General features: G+C 37.8%; 1 long non-coding RNA gene across 1 annotated transcript; it reads right to left on the reverse strand.

The window, feature by feature from the left end:
• Positions 1 to 14,970: 14,970 nt before the first annotated feature.
• LOC122673483 lies at positions 14,971 to 19,476 on the reverse strand. The gene is made up of 3 exons (XR_006334693.1): positions 19,361 to 19,476; positions 17,597 to 17,890; positions 14,971 to 17,124 (listed from the first exon to the last, which is right to left on the reverse strand). It is a non-coding gene; the product is annotated as an uncharacterized LOC122673483 (long non-coding RNA).
• Positions 19,477 to 19,780: the final 304 nt, after the last annotated feature.

Below are 19,780 nucleotides of genomic sequence, written 5' to 3' on the forward strand. Positions count from 1 at the left end.
AAAGATTGAGGGCAGGAGGTGAAGGGAACAACAGAGGATGAGATGGTTGGATGGCATCACCAACTCAATGGACATGGGTTTGTGTGGACTCCAGGGGTTGGTGATGGACAGGGAGGCCTGGCGTGCTGTGGTTCATGGGGTCAGAAAGAGTTGGGCATGACTGAGTGACTGAACTTAACTGATGTCAAAAGGCTATAGAGTTTGAAAAAGGAAGGGAAAATAGAAAATTCCTTTTGTTGGCCCTTTAACTATTAGCTGAAGTTATTAGATATCTATAATTATAACTATGACTAAGGTATTATGGCTCATTAAAACAAAAATAAAATCGTACTTCTATGATACCTATTGATATGGTATCACTGATACTACCATAGCAGTGACTGAATTTTCACAAACCAAGATGTCTGACTTCCATGTAACATAAGTATGAATAGCAGATGGTTGTGAGGGAGCAAATTTTGGATAATTAGTAAGAGGAAATTTTTATATCACTTTCTAATTAAAGTTTTCATCTAGATTGAATTGCAAAGTCATACCATGATTTTATGTAACTTGCTTTATTAGCATATACACGGATGACATTTACAAAGATTATATATACAGTGATAAGAATAAGTACTTCTAAAGCACACTTCTAACTGAATAGTGAGACTTTGTAACCATGAAGTCACTGGAATTCAAATTTTCTGAATATTAGGGTCCTTATGCTAAAAATTACTAAAAGAAATAACCTCTTCGACTTGGAATGTGATCAATGCAGTGTCAAGTTTCGACTCTGCCACTACCTAAGTGACTTATCTTGGATAAGTTACTTAACCTCCTGAGTTTTGGTTTTGTCATCCAAAAATGGGACAATAATATCTATTTTAGGGAGTTGTTGAGGTATTTAAATTAAAGTGTTAGTCACTCAGTTATGTCCAAATCTGTGGTCCCATGGACTGTAACCTTCCAGGCTCTTCTGTCCATGGAATTTTCCAGGCAAGAATACTGGAATGGGTGTCATTCCCTTCTCCAGGGGACCTTACTGACCCAAGGATTGAACCTAGGTCTCCTACATTGACAGGCAGATTCTTTGCAATCTAAGTCACCTGGGAAGCCAAGTTTAGGTAGTGTAGTTATATCAAATCTTTTTTTAACTACATAAATGTCTATTTTATTTATCCCTTTCTAAATAGCCATCCAAAGAGTTTTTGTAAATTCATTTGGAGTAACTCCTTTCTTTTTAAAAGGGGGAAAAAAAAAAAAACTCATTGAAATAATAGCTAGACTTTTATTTTTTGTTTGTTTTTGTTAAGTTTTTGTTGTTATTCTTAATTGGTCTTATTAGCCTCTGTAAGACCCACTGAGAAGACCTCAATGAAGCTTCCTAAACTGGTTTTTTTTTTTTTTTTTTTAATTCAAGAAGTTCTTAGGTTAATTTGACTTTTGTTTTACAGGTATAACAAAACTCTTGTTTACAATGAAAGCCCTCTAGATTTAATAATTGGTTAATTTCTCTAATTTTAAAAGGATCCATCCTTTGGCCACCAATTAAGAACACAAAAAGACCTCTTATAAGCCCCATATAAACAAATAAACACACAATAGAACAGCCTAGGAAAATCAGATAGGAAATTTACATCTCAAAGACAGAGAAATCTGAGCTTCTCCTTAGAAGGCCTTGTTTAAGGTTTTACCTAGCCAGCTTTAATTTTTAAATGCATATACATTAGAGAGCCCCTTTAATATTTAGGGTGAGATTTAATTTCTCCAATTAACTAGATCAAACCAGTCAATCCTAAAGGAAATCAGTCCTGAATACTCATTGGAAGGACTGAAACTCCAATACCTTGGCCACCTGATGTGAAGAACCGACTCATTGGAAAAGATCCTGATGCTGGGAAAGATTGAAGGCAGGAGAAGAAGATGACAGAGGATGAGATGGTTGGATGACATCACTGACTGGATGGACATGAGTTTGAGCAAGCTCCGGGAGTTGGTGATGGACCTGATAGCCTGATATGCTGCAGTCCATGGGGTTGCAAAGAGTTGGACATGACTGAACAGAACTAAACTAACTAGGTACTTGCAAGTATGAGCTCCATTCCTTACGTCTTTCTACAACGGAGCCACCTTGATGTCTTTCAACTGAATCCCAGATATTTCTTGGTAAAACCAAGCCTGCCCCTACTAGTGCCTTCCCATGGGAAAGTATGTTCTTAGTATGTTTCAGTGGAGCCCTGCATGTCCTTAATGGATTCCCTCCCCCTCCCAGTTGGGAATTCTCTAGGTATATTCCAACCAAGCCCCACCCAGTATCTAGACCCTGGATGGGTATTTCCCGGTGTCTTCCCACTCCACTCCTCCCCAGTACCTTACTGAGAGGGAGCAGGTAACTGCTATATCCCACCAAGTAAAAATTCAGGATCTCAACCAATAAGGGAACTCTCCTAGATTTCATACCTAGGAGAGACTTACTCTCTAGGAAGCAGATGGGCACAATGGTCCTCTGCTGGATTCAAATTAAACACTATGGCCAAAGTTCTTAGCATAACAGTGTGACTAAATTTCTTACCATACTGACATTTTTACTAAGAATGCAGTAAAATGTAGCTATTTTCATCATAAATTTTGTAGTTGTTCAGGAGCTCAATCTTTCCTGGCAGCAGGGTATTTTCTAATGAGTCAGCTCTTCATAAATTCAGTTCAGTTCAGTTCATTTCAGTCACTTGGTCATGTCCAACTCTTTGAGACCCCATGAACCGCAGCACGCCAGGCCTCTCTGTCCATCACCAACTGCCAGAGTCTACCCAAACCTATGTCCATTGAGTCGGTGATGTCGTCCAACCATCTCATCCTCTGTCGTCCCCATTTCCTCCTGCCCTCAATCTTTCCCAGCATCAGGGTCTTTTCCAATGAGTCAGCTCTTCGCATCAGGTGGCCAAATTATTGAAGTTTCAGCTTCAACATCAGTCCTTCCAATGAACACCCAAGACTGATCTCCTGTAGGCAACAAATATATTGTTGATGAAATATGTGCCTTCCAATTATCTAGATAGTTCTCTTCATTTTTAGTTGTTTTTATATTCTATTTATTTACAAAAATATGTATTAAAAGCATGGGTGAATATGATTTAGGCATTTATTTAATAATTTTTTATTTTCTACATTTCCCTACATCCCCATCTAGCTCATGATCATACTGTCCGTAGTTTTGCTTTCCATGGTGCCTTGATCTTGCACAGAAAGGCAGTCCTTCTGAATGCCCAACTACCCAGATCTTGGCTGTCTTGAAGAGTAAGTAGACTGAGTCTCATTCTGCCAAATTATCCTTCTCTGATAGTTGAGTTTTTCTTCTCTCCTAGCTCTTAGATATTTATTCTTAGTCCTAAAGTGGTCAGCATTTAGTTTCTTTTTCTTTTTTTAAATTATAATGGGAACTATATTAGACTTATAGTTGGAATGTGTGGACACAATCTTACCACTTATTTGTATAAAGCAATCAAGATGAGGGTGGAGTCTTTTCTACAAAACAGTGATAATACTGCCTTACTAAATACTTTTATGAGTACCCACCAATTGAAAAGCAAAAGAAATTGCATTATTACTGTGACTATGTTAGTACTGATCCTTGTAAACTTGTGATAACGTCCTAGATCTCCAAATTCTTGTCACATTTTTAAACTATCAATACACAAGGAAATCTTTTAAATTTGTGAACAAAAATTAAATATAGAAATAAAGAAAAAATAAATAAATAAATAAAAAATAAAGAAAATTTTTTCTAATTTTCTTTTGCAAAGAAAAGTATTATTGCTATTTTGATGCATATTATTTTCCTGTTTATGCATTTGTATATGAATGCACATATATACTTTCAGGAACCAAAAATAAAATACCTAATGAACTGCATTTTAAATAGCTAATGTTCAGCACATAAGAGACCAGGTTGGAGACTAAGAACAAATTAATAGATATTCATTGCTGATGAGGGGATGTGTGGTAAAACTCCCATAAACAGTACAGAGCTGCTACAGGCTCTGATGTAGCATCTCCATATTCATGAGAGCTCATTATTAATGAGTTTTGAAATGGTGTTAAAGCAAATTAAGTTTTCAGATAGACTTCATGAAATCAAGGTGGGCACATGCAAGCAGCATTTCACAAATTACATGTTAAAAGTCATATAACTTTATAGTATAAGTTTCTTTATAAGACACAAAATTGACAAATACACAGTTGAAAATGAACCCATTGATTCAAAATTTTAAAAGAAAGATTCTTTATATTTTGTTATCTCTAAGGTAAATAGAATTGAGTGGTATTTGTATCCTTCTTATGGAGAGGAAAGACTGTATCTAATTGGGGATAAACCATTGCAGAACCATTAAATGATTAGCTCTTAAAAAGATAAATCCTCATCTTCATGAACATGTGCCTGTAACCTAGTGGGCACTGGAAAGATTACCACCATATAATGATAAGATTTTATATGTTAATTAGCTTGACTAGTTATCATATCACTATAAATTTGTGTATCAAATCATGTTATATATTTTAAATATATCTCATCTTTATTAAAAATAAAAATACTTTTGTATTTTTGCTTTAAGTAAATTAGTACATAAATAAATTAATGTGTAATTATTTCAACAGATGATCTTTAAATCTTAGCAACATCAAGAACAGCTCTCTGATTCCTGGATATTATTTTAAAATAATGAAATTGTAAGCAAGGGAAAGACATTGACTGATATTTTTCAATATACATATGATTGTTATGAAATTGTAAGCACAATACCATTCTCAGTTGCCAATCTCTTCCACTCTTAAACTCTTTTTCAGGACTAAAAGCTGAATGATGATAGCCCTCATCACATTTCTTTTTATTTTCTTAAATAAAACAATTTTACTTTAAACATGTTCTCGAAGATAAGGAGCTTTATTATATTGGAAAGGATGCTGAGTGTGAAGTTGCCACAGTGAGTTTTGTTTTCGTTAGGTTTTTAATATCAGTTCTACCATCTGATAGTTATAAGGCTCCAGAAAAAAATAACCTTTATTGTCCTGTACAGTAAAATGAAAGGAGAGGACAGGAGAGGTAAATATTTTATTTACTCCTCATTCCAGCCATTTGGCTTGGTGCTATGAAGGACAGTATGGTGCAGGAATTAACAGTCCAGGCTCTCTTGTATGCTAACCCTGTATCACCAATAAGTGCCAATCAATGACAGAGTCCAAGAGTCAAGGCTCTATGCCTGAAAAGCACATGTCTGTCTCACTCTAACTTTCAGTGACCTAATCAAAGGATGACTATGAGAACTAATGAAACAACATTGGAAAACTAAGAAAAATATATGTCCTTTAAAACTGCTAATATTTTGCTTATCAATGATCCTGTGAAACTGTGACTTCTGTTTTTCCCAAAACTGCCTTGTGTAGAATTCAGAAATTTTTTCATCATTTGCCTGGTGGAGGATTCTGGAGTTCAGTCTATGAATAATGAATATTTCCAGCAAGAAGTATGTTTCTCTCACATCAGTTCAATTTACTCTTATCAGAAAAAGTCAGATAAAGGGTACTATTCAATAATGAGAAACATATGTAGCTTAGAGTCATACAAATATAAGCTGTTTCTGGGTGATTTACAGGAATAGTAGAGAAATCAGTTTTAAAACAGTTATAGCAGTATGAAAATAAGAAAAATATGTTTCCTCCTGAAAAATATTTAGACTTTTTAAAAGAATCTCTTAAAGACAAATGATATACACACATACACATAGGTATGTATATATACACACACATTTATGCATTTAAAAGAAATCATTGTTGTTGTATGGTCACTTTTCCTCTTTGAAATAGCCATCTTTCTCCTTGGGAGATAAGTTAATAGGAGATTCACCATCTCTTTTTCCAGTAAAACATTTACATCGAAGTGTGAGCAACTGGTTAACAAATACAAAACATTAATTTCAAACACCTCCAAATATTTCTGGTTGTGTTGTAGCCAGCTTGGATAGATATTTGAGCAAAATTCTGGCCAATATCTTGCTATCAGCTAATTCCAACACTTCTAATCACTGTCATCATTCACTACTTTGAGAAGCTAAATCTGTTTAGCAACTTATTTTCTTTGAAATTGTACCTATAATTCCACTAACTCATGCACCCACTTCTATCCTCTCTTCTGCCAAATTTGTACTTTTTTCCCTTTGTTATCTTATGTCACTATAAATCAACAATAATGAATATTATTTTGTTCATTCTTTCCTTTTCTGAAACAAACTAGTCTCTGCAAAATCAATGTCATCCCCTGTGATCCCTTCAAATTCATGTTGATAACCTTCTAGCCATCACATATTGATGACAGGAACAAGGCTATCAAGAACAGGAATACAGATGTTTTTCTTATGATAGTTATTATTCCAAAGTCTTTCATTCTTGAGTAAAACTGTTGAATTCACATCATCTGGTCATAATACTGTCTTTCATTCTTTAATATCACTATTACCCAGTGAAGATGAAGTGACTGGGCTTATGGATATAGTTAAGTCCCGCCTTTATCCTAGGAAATAGCTATCTTTGTTGATTGATATTTAATCTACACATTCTATCATTGCTCCTACTCCTCAGCATCATTGACTCTAAGCTTCCTGCCACGTACATCTTCGGATACCTCTTGGCAACAACCTAAAACCTTGTCATAATTCAGAAATATCCTGTTAACATTTTAGATTACAAAATGTAATTGTCTGATCTCATACTTTTCTAGTTCTCAGTCTTTCCCTTTAAATATATCTTCATTTTAACCTCAGAGACATCTTTTTATTTTTTTTTTCCACCAACGAGTTTCCTACTAATCCATTAACTATATCATAGCTTTTCTGTCTTCCTCATTCAGGATTCCATGACATGTCAGTTGCTGTTGTAATTGTTCTTATTGCTGATTTTTTCATGTGTACATTTCAAACTTTGTCACCTCATTCATATAGTTAGATAAAGTAAAAATGATACAAAATTATGACATGCCAATCATACTTGGTACCATTTAAAACTTGTATAACAAAGTGTATTTTCAAGAATGCAGAGTTTTAAAATAAACTTAATTTTTAGAGCAGTTTAAGGTCTACAACAAAATTGAGAGAAAGGTACACAGCTTTTTCATATACTATCTGTTGTCACACATGCACAGTCTCTCCCACCATCATTTTTCACCAGAATGGTACTTTTTTTTTTTTAAACCAAGGATGAGTCTACATTGACAAGCCATTATCATCCAAAGTCCATAATTTACATTACAGTGCACCTTTGGTGTTGTATATTCTGTGGATTTGGATGAATATATAGTGACATATGGCTTCCCTGGTAACTCAGCTGGTAAAGAATCTGCCTGCAATTCATGAAATCCCAATTAGATCCAGGAGATCTTCCCCTAGAGAAGGGATAGGCTATCCATTGCAATATTCTTGGGCTTCCCTGGTGTTTCAGATGGTAAAGAATCCACCTACAATGCGGGAGACCTGGGTTCAATCCCTGGGTTGAGAAGATCCCCTGGAGGAGGGCATGGCAAACCACCCCAGTATTTTTGCCTGGGGAATACCATGGACAGAGGAACCTGGCAGGTTACAGTCCATGGGTCGCAAACAGTCGGACATGACTGAGTGACTAAGCACAGCACATAGTGACATATGTCCATCATTGTGATATCAAATAGCATTTTCCCTGCCATAAAAAGCCTCTGTGGTCCATCTATTCATCTCTCCCCCTTACCTGGCCTTGTCCCTTACAATCACTGATATTTGTCTCTCTAGATTTATCTTTGCTGAAATGTCATATAATTCAAGTCATACAGTGTGTAGTCTTTTAGGATTGGCTTCTTCCACTTAGCAATATGCATTTAAGATACTTCCAAATTTGTTCATGTCTTGACAGTTCACTCACTGCCTTCTAGTGCTGAATACTATTCCATTGTGTGGTTTTTCTACAGTTCATTTATGTATTCACCTACTGAAGGACATCATGTGTGTGTATATCACTCACTCAGTCTGTACGACTCTTTGTGAACCCACGGGCTACACTTTAGTTGTGATGCATGAGTTTCTCATTGCAGTGGCTTCTCTTGTGGAGCACAGGCTCTAGAACACAGACTCAATAGCTGTGGCCCACAGGATCAGGGTTTCCCAGGCAGCGCTAGTGGTAAGGAACTTGCCTACCAATGCAGGCGAGGTAAGAGACACAGATTCAACCCCTTGGTTGGAAAGATCCTTTGGAGAAGGGCATGGCAACCCACTCCGTATTCCATGAGGTTGCAAAGAGTTGGACAGGACTGGAGTGACTTACACACACACACACACACACACACACACACACACACACACACACACACACACACACACACACACACACACACACACACACACACACACACACACACACACACACACACACACACACACACACACACTCGGAAGGATACCTTGTGCGTGTATGTTTTTCGCTCAGTCTTGTCCGACTCTGTGAACCCATGACTGTAATCCGCCAGGCTCCTCTGTCCGTGGGTATTCTCCAGGCAAGAATACTGGAGAGGGTAGCCATTACCTTCTCTAGGGGATCTTCCTGACCCAAAGACTGAACCCATGTTTCCTGCATTGCAGGCAGATTCTATACCATCTGAGACACCAGGGAAGCACAAAGGATATCTTAGTTGTTTCCAAATTTTGACAATTCTGAATAAAACCGCTCTCAACATGTGTATGTAGGTTTTTCTGTCGATTTATGTCTTCAACTTCTTGGGGTAAAAGAAAGAAGTAGGATTGCTGGATCATATAGTAAGAGTATGCTTTGTAAGAAATTGTCAACTGTTTCCCAAAGGAGTAGTACCATTTTACTTTCCCATCAACACATACAGAAACTAAGAAAATAGCTTAAATTAAATATATTTGTGCTATCTAATAGGTATTTTTCCAGATTCAAATATTCCCTCTCAATTACACTGACTTAAATAAATGAAAGCTAATCAACTTTCTGTAATACTTACCAGAGTCCTCTCCTATTTTTGAATCTTCATAGTTTTTTGCTTCCTTCATGCCAGATTTATTATAAGTAGCACTGAATATGATTTTTAGGATGCTCATACACAAAATTATATTGGTGCTACAGTTTGCTTCTTGATGAGAACTGATATTTGTATACAAGTTAACTTTTCATTGCTGTTGTTCAGTCACTGAGTAGTGTCCGACTCTTGCAAACTCATGAACTGAAGTCTTCCCTGTCCTTCACTATCTCCTGTGCTTTGCTCAAACTCATGTCCATTTCATCAATGATTCCATCCAACCATCTCATCCTCTGTTGTGCCCTTCTCCTGCCCTCAATCATTCCCAGTATCAAGATCTTTTCCAATGAGTCAGCTCTTCGTGTCAAGTGACCAAAGTATTGGAGTTTCAACATCAGTCATTCCAGTGAATATTCAGGGTTGATTTCCTTTAGTATTGACTGGTTTGATCTCCTTGCTGCCCAAGAGACTCTCAAGAGTCTTCTCTAACACCACAGTTCAAAACCATCAATTCTTAGTTGTTCAGCCTTCTTTGTGATCCAACTCGGTCATCCATACATGACTACTGGAAAAACCGTAGTTTGATTATCAAGATATTTGTTGGCAAAGTAATGTCTCTGCTATTTAATATGCTGTCTAGGTTTGTTATAACTTTTCTTCCAAGGAGCAAGCCTCTTTTAGTTTCATGGCTGCAGTCACTGTCCACAGTGGTTTTGGAGCCAATAAATAAAGTCTGCCATTGTTTCCATTGTTTCCCCATCTATTTGCCATGAAATGATGGGACCAGGTGCCATGATCTTAGTTTTCTGAATGTTGAATTTTAAGCCAGCTTTTTCACTGTCCTCTTTCACTTTCAAAAGAAGCTCTTTATGTACTCTTCCTTTTCTGCCATTAGAGTGGTATTATCTGAATATCTGAGGTTACTGATATTTCTTCTGGCAATCTTGATCCCACTTGTGATTCATCCAGCCAGGTAATTCACATGATGTACTCTGCATATAAGTTAAATAAGTTCATAAATTTTCCTAATGCAATATTAATACAGAAGTATGTTAAATAATTTTGGCTTTGAATTAAAATTATACATAAAACCAGTAGACTGAGATCTATTCTGTTATATATACATGATATAAGGGTGATTGTGGGTATGTATTGAATAATGACTGGAAGAGTCCCAGCTCAATCACTATTCAAAGCCAAAAATGACTAATCATCCATGACCTCTGTTTTTCCCATTTGGTAGATGAAGAACAAACTCTCTGCTTTAACTAATGCAAGAGAAATTAATTATGTTCAAGTAGAAAAATACATTGTCTGATACTCATCTATACAATGTGCATTCTTAAACACTATATAGATGTAAGATTTATGAGTTATTAACTTTCTAAAATTTTATGATCTTCTATAATATAGTTATTAAATTTTGCACTAGTGTTAAGCATATTTTAATATTTGCCTTACATATAGTGGGTCTATATATAGAAAATAGTGGGTCTAATAGCTAAAAATATTGGCAACTACCATTTATAAGTATTTGCTAAGTACCAAAGTCTGTACTAAAAGTTTTATATATCAATGTCATTTAAATATCAAACAACCCTATGAACTAGACTTTTAATTATGCAGAAGAATCTGAATTTCAAGAAGGTTAAAATTACAGCTACTCTATGTCAGAAATAGGATATAACCTCAGTTCTACTTGACACCTAAGTCTGCTTGGCACATCTTAGTTAAAAATCAGTGAAAGGCATTATAAAGCAGTTAACAATTGAGTTTCTAGAGTGAGAGACAACTGGATTTGAGTCTTCCTCTACTACTAGGATGTGACTTTGGGCAAGTTCCTGTGTGCGTGTGTGTGTTTCTTCCTTGGCAAAAGGAAGTAAAAGTTGAACTCACCTCCTGGAGTTGTTGTTAAGTTTGGATGAGATCATGTTTATTGTTGGAGCTTCCAGGGTGGCTCAGATGATAAAGAATCTGCCTGCAATGTAGGAGACATGAGTTTGATCCCTGGTTGGGGAAGAACCCCTTGAGGAGGTAAGGCAACCTACTCCAGTATTCTTGCCTGGAGAATCCCCATAGACAGAGGAGCCTGGCAGGCTACAGTCCATCGGGTCACAAAGAGTCAGACGTGACTGATTAACATACATCATGTTTATTGTGTCACACAACTAGTATAATAGCTGTCACACAATACTTACATAGTGAATGTTTCTTAATATTTAGTCTTAAAATTCCTCATTTTTAAAGTATGGGTAAAACTAGAACTTAACCTGGAAGGATGTTGCAAGGATTAAATGAGATCAAACAAGAAGGTACTGGGTATATAAGTGCTCAATAAATGATAGCTATTATTATTATCATTCCAAAGATTGATTGATTAACAGATTTTATCAATTTTATTTATTTATTTAGCAAAACTGCTTGCTAAATTTTGTGGATACGTTTAAGCAAGAAGAAATATTTACACTGGATTAGTTTCATTCTTGCTTTTCCTGTTGCCAGTGGAAAACAGAGAAGTCCATGCAAGTCTTCTTAAATATGATTTGTCCAGCCTAGTTCTGTAGCAAGTCTATCAAATGCAAAAATTATATATATATATATATACATATATATATATATATATATTTATATATAAAATATTTAATTCATGTTGGTTGTAGATATTCATCACTTCTTAAATCACACTAAGAGAGGCACTGTGACTAATGAATTTCCTAGCATTCTGCTATTAGGGCTTATTTATACAGGTGGCATTACTGGTAAAGAATTTTCCTGCTAATGCAGGAGATGTAAAAGATGTAGTTTTGATCCCTGTGTCGGGAAGATCCCTTGGAGGAGAGCATGTCAACCCACTCCAGAATTCTTACCTGGAAAATCCCATGGACAGAAGAGCATGGATAGGGTTGCAACACAACTAAAGCAACTTAGCAAGCCTGTACATATCTTAACAGTATAAGGAGAGAATATTTTTTGTATTCTTTTCTCAAAGAGACCAACAACAAAAAAGTCAACATTTGAGAACAGGAACTTTGAATTAAATTTTTTTGTATGACATTCTAACTCTAAGCGAACATCCTTAAAATAGGCATTTATAACAATTTCTTAGTCAAATGCAATGAAAATAGATTTGGAATGGATGATGGTGTGATATCAAGAGACAAAGACCAAAATGTACAAGATATATACAGGGAAATATGCAGTCCATTTTTGGAAATTTTTTTAAGAGTAAAATTGATGTATTTTAATATAAAGTCGGAATTAAATTAGGAAAAGTCTGGAATTCTAAAGAGTGTAAGTTTTTCCATCAGCAAGTGAAGAAAATGAAGCATATTTTCTTTGTTCTTAGCCTGTAATGGTGTGATCATGAACTATACAAAGATCAAGTTGGCAGGGATTAGAGAAGGGGGGCAAGCAAAATGTAAAAGTAAGTAATTATCAGGGAAATGCAAATTAAAGTCACAATAAACCATCATCTCTTCACTGTAGAATGGTGATTATCAAAAGGACAAAAAATAGTATATGCTGGTGATGTTAATGATGAAGAAAAGGAAACACTTATTATACTATTGGTGGGAATGTAATTTGGTATAGTCACTATAGGAAAGACTGTGAACTTTCCTTGGAAACTTAAAAATAGAACTAATATAAAATCTAGCAATTCCCCTTCTGGGTATTCATCTAAAGAATATGAAAACACTAATTGAAAATATATCTGCACCCCAATGATCACCACAACATTATTAACTATAGCCAAGGTATGCAAGCAACCTATGTCCACTGAGGAATGGAGGAGTGGATAAAGAAAATGACCAAACTAGACAGCATGTTAAAAAGTAGAGCGATGATTTTTCTGGCAAATATCCTTCTAATCAAAGATATGGTTTTTCCAGTAGTCATATATGGATGTGAGAGTTGGACTATAAAGAAAGCTGAAGAATTGATGTTTTTGAATTGTATGTTGGAGAAGACTCTTGAGAGTCCCTTGGACTGCAAGGAGATCCAACCAGTCCATCTTAAAGGAAATCAGTCCTGAATATTCATTGGAAGGACTGATGCTAAAGCTTAAACTCCAAAACTTTGGCCACCTGATGGGAAAAGCTGACTCATTGGAAAAGACCCTGTTCCTGGGAAAGATCGAAGGCAGGAAGAAGGAGAAGACAGAAGATGAGATGGTTGGATGGTATCACCGACATGATGGACACGAGTTTGAACAAGCTCTGGGAGATGGTGATGGACAGGGAAGCCTGGTGTGCTGCAGTCCATGGGGTCACAAAGAGTCAGACACAACTGAGAGATTGAACTGAACTGATATATACATACATACATATACAACGGAATACTAGTCAGCCATAAAAGAGAAGGTGATCTTGCCATTTGCAACCTGGATAGACCTTGAGGGTATTATGCTATGTGAAACAAAGAGATACCACACAATCTTATTTACTTGTGAAATCTTAAAAAAAAAAGAAGAAGAAGAAGAAGAAAACAGAAACAGACTTATAGATACACAGAACAAACTGGTGTTTGCCAGAAGGAAGGGGAGATTGGGAGATTATGCAAAATAGATGAAGTATTAAGAGATTAAGAGATACCACTTCCAGTTATAAAATAACTAAGTGATAGGAAATGCAGTCAATAATATTGTAATTACTCTGTATGACAACAGATGGTACTAGATATTATGAAGATCATTTCAAAATGTATATAAATATGGCATCACTGTGATGTACACCTGAAACTAATATGACATTGTGTATCAATTTTATTTTAATTAAAAATAAATGCAATTGTACTCCCACATGAAAGTACTCATTAAAATTTAACAGGCATTCCAAAGACAATTTAATTACATTGTCTTAAGTAATATGAAGAAAAAGTTTACATTTTTCTTTATTCTTCAAAACTGTCAACCAACTTTACTTCTGCTAAATGAGAAAAAAAAAAAAAAAGTGCAACCTAAAAGTTGATAACTGTGTTTGATTTGGTGGACAAACTAAGGCTTTAACCTAGGATGCATCCTCTCAGACAGCTCTGGGGGGACTGCTTCCATGAGGTAAAGAAGAAGCCAGGATATACAGAAATCTTTTGCAACAAATATCAGGTATTTTGAAATTCAAAAGATTACTATTAAAGAAAATCAGACATCTAAAGTTAATGAATTTAGTGTTTTTCTTCCTATGGGAAGATGCAAGAGTCTGGGCTCATTGAAATCATTCCTTTGATATGCACCCAGCTGTCTAGGGCTAGTCACATGTTCTTTCCTATCCTGAGTCCCCTAAATGTGCCTCAGTGGAGATGGCTGCCATGGCCTGATACTTGCAACACCCTTCGCTTACTGATATGGCAAGCAACATTTTTCTTTCACACTTTTCATCTGAAAAATGTAAAACCACCATAACTTCCCCTTGGTTAGGGGTGTGTCTGTGTGTGTGTGTGCATGCACGTGTGTGTGTGTGTGTGACATGTGCACATATACACACGAGTGCATCTCTAATGTTTGCCATGGTTCTACCCTTAATGAATTAATTTATTCAACAATGCATTTTGTTTCTGTTTTTGTTTTTTTCCACTGAGTTCTTGCATATCTAGGCATTGTTCTAGGCATTTGGCAGACATTAGTAAATAAAACAGAAAAAAGATACCTTCCAGTACTCTACCAGGGGAAGGCAAAAATAACTGAAATGAGGGGATGATGGGACGCATTGGGAGATTGGGATTGACAAATATACATTATTGATACTATGTGTAAAACAGATAACTAATAAGAACCTACTGCAGAGCTCAGGGAACTCTGCTCAGGGCTCTGTAGTGACATTAAATGGGAAGGAAATCCAAAAGCAGGAGCGCATGTATGTATACATACAGCTGATTCTCTTTGCTGTACAGTAAGAACTGACACAGCTTTGTAAAGTAACTATAATAAAAATTAATTTAAAAAATTAAAAAATAAAAACATGGGATCGTTATAGCCAAACGCTCCAGGAAGCAAACTCACTCAGCACAGCATGGATAGTGGAGTGCAGTTTATTACACTCGTGGGTCCGAGGCAGAGCTTCCTCTTTAGCCAGGGACTCTAACCAACTTTTGTGAAAACTTTATATACCTTAACTGTACATGCTCAAGCCCCCATCCCCAAATTCTTTAAACCTAGCCTGGGAAATGTTTAGGGGAGATGCAATCAGGTTACAGCCATGATTCATAATCAGAAGGGTCAGTTGGTTATACATTGTAGCGTACACCGATGGGCACCATCAAGATTACAAAGGTGATTTACTACACAGGGATTATTCCATTCTTTCTGGCGATGAGAAATCTTGGCATGGAATCTGGTGCTTGTCAGTTCAAGAGGCCTGTTTGGCCATAGGTATGTTATTTCCATGGCTACTAGGCGCATAGTCCAAAGTTCACTGAAAATGCGAGCAGGCGTATAGTCCAAAGTTCACTGGGAATGTAAGATGGAGTTTCCTTCTTTTGCAAAATGGAGTCAGCTTGGCCTGTTCATTTCCTCCTTCATTCCCCCCTCTTGATGCTCTCAACTTCCAGTCTGAACATCACTCATTGGGATGTACTGCATTTTAGGTTTCCTGGTATATATTTGGGTAAATGAAGTCAGCCTCTGTGATACAAAATTAACAACACATTGAGAATACAAGGTCCACATAACAGAAACAACAGAACAACTATAACAATGTTTAATATAGTTTTCCACCAATCACACTTTACGCATGATAGAACAGAAGTCCAAAAAGGAAGATTGTCATCATACATAGATTTTACTTGATCTTTCATGCCATCTAGAGTGGCTGATATACTGCCAGAATAATCAGAAATATATACACAACATTCAGCTTTGATTATAGCACAGGTCACTCCTTGAGCGGCTCTAAGTATGTCTAAAGCCATTCTATTTTGAATTACCGCTTTTCTTATTTGTATTTGTTCAGTATTTAGTGCTTGAATAGCTCTTAGGCTGTCATTTAGGTTCTTTGGGTGAAATCAGTTAGAGTTTCAACTCTAATCATTATGTCCATAGTGCCCAATGAGGGAACAAATATAGCAGCCAAATAATCATACCAATGGAAAACTGATTGTGATCATCTGGCTCATAGGGAGGGTAAGTTTAAATACTCTTGTATTGTTGACCTGATGTTTCCATGGGCAAAGACCAGACCTGAAGTACACCTCCCTATCCATCCTGGGGGCAGCCAAGGCTGTAAGTTAGTCCCACATAACCAATGGGTGCCATTAGGAGCAATCCACCTGATTCTGGGATTGAATCCCCAGTCTGTCCCTGGCCACCGGAGGATTGACTGGGATCTTAAGTAACTTTATAGGTCTTACAGTGCTCTTCTGTCAGAAGAAAGCCCATTGGTTTTAAATTCTTTTTATCTATCATTCAGTTATTATATCCAAAACTGTTTACATTTTGTTCCCAGCAAATTACAGCTATCCTAACAACTTGTCCCTTTTCTGGAGTAATCCACATGTATTCATCCCACATCTGGTAAAATTGGTCAAAATATCAGTTAATTTCTGATTGTTTGGACTTATCGGCTGTCACATAATATTGATAAGCATTTTCTGAGCTAAGAGTATAATTAAAATGTATCCTATGGCCATTTGTCAGATCGTCGGCCTTTTTATCGCACCAATGGGTAATGGCTGCTGTGATTACAGTTTCTATACTCGATTTTTGTTGTTCTGCCTGATGCAAAAAATCACATAAACTAGGCACATCACCACTCCTTAGAGGTGATACCCAACACGGGAATCCACCCATGACAGACGTGGGCATGGCTCCGCACACCTAGCAGTTAGTTTTTTTATGGAAGTCAGCATAAGAATGTACCCATGAAATGAAAACGTTGTCTTGTGCTGAAACTATAGCTAGTCTCAAGAGAATACCGGCAAGTCCTTGAAGCAGCAGTTGATGGTAGAGCTTTGTCTCTTCTTTTTCTTTACGATGATCTTGGTTTCACAGGGATCAGTGGGGTCCTTCTGTGTAGTCCATTCGGCGTCCTCTGGGTCTGCGTGGTATGCTCTTTTCACGCTCGTGTGGTGGATCCGGGGAGTGACACCTGCACATTTAACTGCTGTAGGTGTGGTTAGAACAACAGTATATGGACCCTTCCAATGTGGGGCCAAGGAGTCATGTTTCATCTCTGACCCATGCCTGATCCCTGGGTACAAACTTGTGAGTCTGTTCCCCAACGGGGAAAGGCACCCTTTCTTGTACGAACTTAGTTACTTGATTTATCTTACCCAGTTGTTCCATCTGTGGTGAAATCCCATCCCCCCTTACCTGTGGCATATTTGCTGACACCTATCTTGCTATGGGAGGGGGTCGCCCATAGACCATTTCATAAGGAGAATAACCATGGGAATGCAGGGCTACCCTTAATCTGAGTAAGGCTGCTGAAAGCAAGTCTGTCCATGAACAGTCAGTCTCTATGATCCATTTTGAAAGTGTCTCTTTAAGAGTTTGGTTGGTTCCTTCCACCATTCCGGAACTCTTGGGCCTATACGCCTTATGTAATTTCCACTTGATTTTAGACCTTTACATACCTGTTGAATTAAGTCAGCTACAAATGCATGGCTGTTGTCTGATCCTGTACTGGTTGGGAACCCGAATCTGGGGACTAATTCTCAAAGCAGACACTGAGCCAGTTTCTTTGCTTTTTCCGTTCAGGTGGGGAAGGCTTCCAACCATCCTGAGAAGGTACATACCATGACCGGTAAATAATGATAGTATCAGCAGGGTTTCATCTTAGTAAAGTCCACTTCTAAATGTTCAAAGGGTAGAGTGCCTTTTAACTGGATTCTTGGAGGTTTTTCTTTATGTCCAGGGGCAACATTGACCTGTGAGCAAGCAGAACAGTTCCAGGATTCCATTCTAAATAAAGAAGAAAGTAATGGAATTAAGAAATATTTTTAAATTAATTTTTACATTTTTTCATGTCCCAAGTGAGTTTCCTGGTGAGCCTGAGACACCAGTGGGGGCTAATGCCTTGGGTACCAGTAACTTGCCATCCAGCAGTTCCCACCAAACTTTTTCATTTTTGGTGGGCCTTTCTGCTTTAGACAGCTAGTCTTGGGCTGGGGTATACTGTGGGAGAGTCAAAGTTAACTCAGGCATTTTTGAGAGTACAAAGGTTGTGCTAGATCCCCCACCACCAGCCCCAAATTTCTCAGCTGCATGTTTTGTGGCTTTATCTGCTAGTCAGTTTCCTGACGCTTGTGGGATGTCTTCCTTTTGGTGACCCCAACAATGCATTACTGCACCTTTTCAGGTTCCCACACAGCATCTAATAGAGTCAAGATTTCTTCCTTGTTTTTACTGGCCTTTCTGTTGGCTGTCAGAAGACCTCTCTCTTTATATACAGCCCTATGTACATGAAAGTATCAAAAGCGTACCTGGAGTCTGTGTAAATGTTTGTCTTCTTACCTTTTGACAGCTGGAGGACCCGGATTAGAGCATATGGTTCTGCCCATTGAGTAGACCAGTGTGATGGCAGAGAGCTAGCCCTAACAATGGTTGCCTCCATGACTACTGCACATCCTGACAGTCCCAGTCTGGGTCTGGGATTGACTGGTCTGTTAAGCCAGGTTCGCTGGCAAAACCTTCTAGGATGTCCTTGCAATCATGGGAGGGACCACCTTCTCCCACAGGAAGGAGAGTGACTGGATTCAGGGCCTGACAAGGTTTGATAGTAACACAGGGGTTCTCACATTACAGTCCCTGGTATTGAGTAATCCGGGATGTTGACAGCCATTTATGAGGTTCCCTTCGTGGGAGAGTGTTGACCTTATGAGGGACTTTTATGATCAAGTCTTGGCCCATTCAGCTTGGTTGCCTCCTGGACCGGTAAGGGAACTGCAGAAACTGCTCATAAGCATCCTGGCCACCCGGGGGCAGCATTGTTCAGCCGTTTCAAGAAATAAGCCACGGGTCTGTCCCATGTCCCCACAGTCTGGGTCAACACTCCCATAGTCACCTTATCCTTTTGTTACATAAAGAATAAATGGCTTAGCAGGTCTGGCAGATCCAAGGCAAGTGCTGACACAGTTGCCAGCTTTCATTCCTCAAAGGCCTGTTGCTGTCTCTCAGTCCAATTTAGTGAATCTCCTTCTGGTCCAGTTAGGAGTTCATATAATGGCTGGGACATCTGGGAATAGCCCAGAACCCAAATCCTACAAAACCCAGTGGCATCCAAGAACTCTTGGACCTGTCGTCTGGTTCTTGGTTTGTGGGATTCTCAAAATGACCTCTTTTCTGGACTGGTCTAATAGCGTCTTGCCTACTCTCAGAAGAAACCCCAAATATCTTACCTCCTCTTGGCAGATCTGTGCCTTCTTTTTTAAGACTCAGTAGCCGGACATCACCAACAGCTCTAGTAAAGCCTTGGTCCCTTCCCAGCAGTCTTCTCCATTCTCAGCAGCCAAAAGCAAGTCGTCCACGTATTGTAGCAACCAGCAGCTGAACTTTTCTGGCTGGAATGAGTCCAGGTTGGAAGCCAAGGCTTCCCCAAAGATGGTTGTGGAATTCTTAAATTCTTGTGGAAGGCGAGTCCAGGTGAGCTGTTGTTTGGTGCCCTCTGCTGGGTCTTCACATTCAAAAGCAAAAATGGGTTGAGACACTGGGGACAGGCATTTACAAAAGGCATAAGACCAGAAACTATAAAACTCCTAGAGGAGAACATAGGCAAAACACTCTCCGACATAAATCACAGCAAGATCCTCTATGACCCA

This window comes from Cervus elaphus, chromosome 17, assembly GCF_910594005.1.
Source record: "Cervus elaphus chromosome 17, mCerEla1.1, whole genome shotgun sequence".
Lineage (NCBI taxonomy): Eukaryota > Metazoa > Chordata > Mammalia > Artiodactyla > Cervidae > Cervus > Cervus elaphus.